The sequence below is a fragment of the Trachypithecus francoisi genome, unplaced genomic scaffold, assembly GCF_009764315.1.
Source record: "Trachypithecus francoisi isolate TF-2019V2 unplaced genomic scaffold, Tfra_2.0 Lachesis_group17, whole genome shotgun sequence".
Lineage (NCBI taxonomy): Eukaryota > Metazoa > Chordata > Mammalia > Primates > Cercopithecidae > Trachypithecus > Trachypithecus francoisi.
Window position 1 is genome coordinate 60,040,711 of NW_022681462.1, and position 4,742 is coordinate 60,045,452.

Genomic DNA, 4,742 nt, shown 5'->3' on the forward strand with positions numbered 1-4,742 from the left:
TCCCACTGGGACACATATGTTGAAGTCTTAACCCCCAGGGTGACTGTAATTGGAGATAGGGCCTCTAAGGAAGTAATTAAGGTTAAATGAGGTTCTAAGGGTGGAGGTTAAATGAGGTTCTAATCGTAGGGCTGTGATCTGATAGGATTCGTGTCCTTATGAGACCAGAGAGTTCACCCTGTCTCCTCACTTGCACAAGAAAGAGGCTATATGAGCACACAACAAGATAGCAGCTGCCTACAAGCAAAGAGGAGAGGCCTCATAATAAATACTACCTTGCTGGCACCTTGGTCTTGGACTTCTAGCCTCCATAACTGTGAGAAATAAATTTCTGTTGGTTAAGCCACCAGACTATGGTATTTTGTTATGTCTGAGCTGACAAATATACTTAGCACCTTGCTTATCTGGTCTTTGAACCAGCATTACCAAGTCCAACTCCGGGCTTCCCCAACCGGAGTCTGCACTGCAACAAGATGCCCAGATGATTCAGAAGCACTGCTTACGAAAAGGTGTTGGGCTCCTGGGAGGGTCTGATTGGGCTAGCAGTCATTTACTCTTCAATGTGAATCAGGGAGCCTAAGCAGAGGCGCTGAACACTTCAAGCTGGGAAAAGAGAACACTGTGGAACTAAAAATAGCTGGCCTTTCAGCTTTGCTAAAGAGGAGTCTTGCATGACTCGACTTATGGGTAGTCCAGGGCTCTGAACTCAGTTGGTCTAGCTGTGTATATATGGTGGTGGGGAAGTCTTTTAACGCCCTTCAGTTGATATAGGGATATGATCTGTCCCAAAGGAAGGGTAGTGATGCATCCTGCATTGTTGAAGAATTGATAACAGATTTAGACTTCTCTACTTTTCATATCCACATGCCTTGGGTGACTGTTGGCTTCGGAGAATTTAATTCCATTTACTAACTCTAATCAACTGATAATGGCCAATTGGAATGCTGTGCAGAGAAAGAGTCTAAGGCCTCCACTGGTATCAGTGAAAAATAGAACCTTGATGAGTTAGCAATGTTGGCCAAGAGCATGGGATGAGGGTTGGGGAACTACCTGGTATCTGTTAATTCCACTCTGAGGCAAAAGGCACTTACAACTGGTGCATGAAATAATTAACCAAGTAATTAGGTCTGATTCTGCCTGCTATTATCATTTATTTATTTGCCATTTTTTGTCATCTATTTATATAAATAACATTCCCTGACTTTACTCATAAAGGAAAAATAAGCAAAAATAACTAGAAAAATTTTGGAAAAGAAGAGTAAGTAGAGGGAATTAGCTCAACCAGAGAGTACCATAATTCACTGATTCTGTTTCCTGTTTGTTGTTGTTGTTTTTACAATTAAACATCTCTGAAATTGAGGTGTGTCTTACATCCCTGTCATCGAGGTGACAGTCATGACGCAGTTGTCCTCACCTATCCATATACACAGCACTAGCCAAGATTGTTGGAAGCTTGGAAGAAGCCCTGGAGACAATAGTAGGGCACTCTTTTAATAAATGCTGAACCATCAAACTAGCACTCTTGAAGGCACAGAGAACAATGTTGTTCGGAAAAACAAGAGCATCAATGGTCAGAATCAAAATAAAATTCAGAAGAGATAAGCTCTGAATTTGAAGAAATTTTAGGACTACTGTAACAATTCATTTTGCTCACATTTTTAGGTTTTTTTTTTTTTTTTTTGAGACGGAGTCTCGCTCTGTCGCCCAGGCTGGAGTGCAGTGGCCGGATCTCAGCTCACTGCAAGCTCCGCCTCCCGGGTTCACGTCATTCTCCTGCCTCAGCCTCCCGAGTAGCTAGGACTACAGGCGCCCGCCGCCGTGCCTGGCTAATTTTTTGTATTTTTAGTAGAGACGGGGTTTCACCGTGGTCTCGATCTCCTGACCTTGTGATCCGCCACCTCGGCCTCCCAAAGTGCTGGGATTACAGGTGTGAGCCACCCAGACTTACATTTTAAAAGCATCGTTCTGGCTGATGAGGGGAGAGTAGACCTGGGGTCAGGGGGTGAAATCAGGGATGCCACAGAAAGATGGGTTAGGAAGCTATTTCCATAGCCCAGGGCAGAGACAGATGATGGGACAGGGAACTGGTTTAATTCTGGGTCTATTTGAGAATAGAGCTGACAGGACTTGATAGGCATGGATGTCGCAAAGAAGAAAGGAGTCAGCCGGGTGCGGTGGCTCATGCCCAAAGTGCTGGGTGGCTCATCCCAGCACTTTGGGAGCCTAAAACTGGCAGATCACCTGAGGTCAGGAGTTTGAGACCAGCCTGGCCAACATGGTGAAACCCTGTCTCTACTACAAATACAAAAATTAGCCAGGCATGGTGGCCGGTGCCTGTAATCCCAGCTACTTGGGAGGCTGAGGCAGGAGAATTGCTTGAACCTGGGAGGGGGAGGTTGCAGTGAGCCGAGACTGTGCCACTGCACTCCAGCCTGGGCAACAAGAGCAAAACTCCATTTCAAAAAAAAAAAAGAGAGAAAGGAGTCATCAAAGACATGGAGTTTTGACTCGAGCTATAGAGACAATGGAGCTACTGTTTCCTGAGAATATTGTGGCGGCAGCAGGTTCTGGGGAGCAGCAGGAGTTTGCGTTAGGAAGTGTTATTTTCAAAATGCAGATTAAGCTTCCAAGTAGAGCCCCTGAGAGGACAGTGGCTCCATGAGTCTGTAGTTCAGGAGAGGGTGCCAGGCTACAGATACAAATGCCACATTAGTTTCAGCCCAAGCTGGTATGGAAGCCCTGAAGCCGATGAAATCAGCATGGGACAGAGAAGAAAAATGTGTCATGATAGAACAGGAGGGGACACCATGACAAAGAGGAGGGGAGGGGAAGCCAGGAGGGGCCAGAAAAGGAGGCTGAGAAGGAGTGGCCAGAGACACAGAGGAGAGAGAGCGAGAGATCCATGGACCAGAACAAAAATCCCAGAAATAGGCTCAAATGCAGAAGTTATAGGAATGTAATGTGCAGGAAAGGCAGCATTTCAAACCAGGAAGGAAAGAGGAATGATTCAATATATGGGGTTGCCCTCTGGGAAAAAAATGAAGTTAGATTAGTATACGTTTCAAATGTGTCCAGTATCTAAATGTAAAAATAAACAAAATTTAAAAGCACATACTAGAAGAAACCATAAGAAAATGATTTTTAATTATCTTTTGTTGGTGTAAAACAACCCAGAAAGCTATAAAACAGTGGTACATGTGATTACATAACAAAGACTAGCTGCGTGGCAAACTATCTTCAAAAAAGTCAATAGACAAGTGACAAATTGGGTAAAATATTTACGACTCATATAGGGCTAAATGCCATCACATTTAGAGGTTCTAAATCAACAATGATCATGATAATAACAAGAATAAAAGAACAATAAGCCAATAAAAAGATGGGTAAAGACTGTGCACCAATCACTCAAGGAAAGAAAAATACAACCAGTTTTAAGTCTCTGAAAAGGTGCTCAAACTCACTCACAGTAAGAGAAATGCAAATTAAAACTACACAAGAAAGCAGCTTTCACCAACAAATTTTTTCTTTTCTTTTCTTTTTTTTTTTTTTAGGAAGGCAGACCACTCAGGCTGCATCTTCTCCATCTTACTTTGCTGGAGGGAAATGAACACCCATCAATGCCAAATGGCAATTGCAAAGTAACACCAAGACCAGCTTCACGTTCAGGAGAGAACATGCCTCCTCCTGGTGGTTTCCGGTGCTCTACCTGCGCAGAGAAACTTCTCTAGTTTCTTCTAGAACTTCTATAGAAATGATCCCTGAAAGTAAAGTCTTCAACTGAAGTGTTTTTTTAAAAATTAAAGTCTTATAAAACATCATGTTGGGGAGAGTAAGGCTTCTCGTTCACTCCAGGTGGGGAGTTATGTAAATTGTAAAATCACTGTGGAGGGCAATTTGGGCAACAGCCATTAACATTATAAACGGGCCAGGCAAGATGGCTCACACTTGTAATCCTAGAACTTTATATTTTTCTTTCTTTCTTTCGTGGGGTTTTTTTTTTTTTTTTTTTTTTTTTGATAGAATCTTGCTTTGTCACCCAGGCTCGAGTGCAGTAGTGAGATCTCGGCTCACTGCAACCTCCCCTCCCAGGTTCAAGCTATTCTCGTGCCTCAGCCTCCCAAGTAACTGGGATTACAGGCACATGCCACTGTGCCTGGCTTTTTTATATTTTTAATAGAGACAGGGTTTCACCATATTGGCCAGACGGGTTTTGAACTCCTGGCTTCAAGTGATCTGCCCACTACAACCTCCCAAAATGCTGGAATTATACCCTTGAACCACCTGCCTGGCCTAATCTCTGCACTTTGGGAGACCAAAACCAGAGGATATCTTGAGCCCAGGAGTTTGAGACCAGTCTGCGCAACATAGAGAGACCCCCATCTCTACAAAAAATTTAAAAATTAGCTGAGCATGATGATGCATGCCTGTGGTCCCAGCTATTTGGGAGACTGAGGAAGGAGGATCTCTTGAGAGTTTGAGGAAGAAGTGAGCCATGATTGTGCCACTGCATTCCAGCCTGGGCAACAGAGAAAGACCCTGTCTCCAGAAACAAAACAAAACTACAAATGGACAGGTCTTTTGATGAAGCATTTCTCCTTCTAGTAATTTACCTGCCCAGGTAACGAAGTGACACATGTATGAGGTTATTTGTTTCAGGATTTTGTTTGTTTTTAATAAATTCTATTTTGAAAAATCTGAACCTTACAGAAAAGTTGCAAATATGGTTCAAATAACTTTTTTTT

At 43.1% G+C, this 4,742-nt stretch overlaps 1 non-coding gene across 1 annotated transcript; it reads right to left on the reverse strand.

Moving 5' to 3' along the window:
* Window positions 1-3,559: 3,559 nt before the first annotated feature.
* LOC117063195 lies at window positions 3,560-3,774 on the reverse strand. The gene has a single exon (XR_004428796.1). It is a non-coding gene; the product is annotated as a small nucleolar RNA U3 (small nucleolar RNA).
* Window positions 3,775-4,742: the final 968 nt, after the last annotated feature.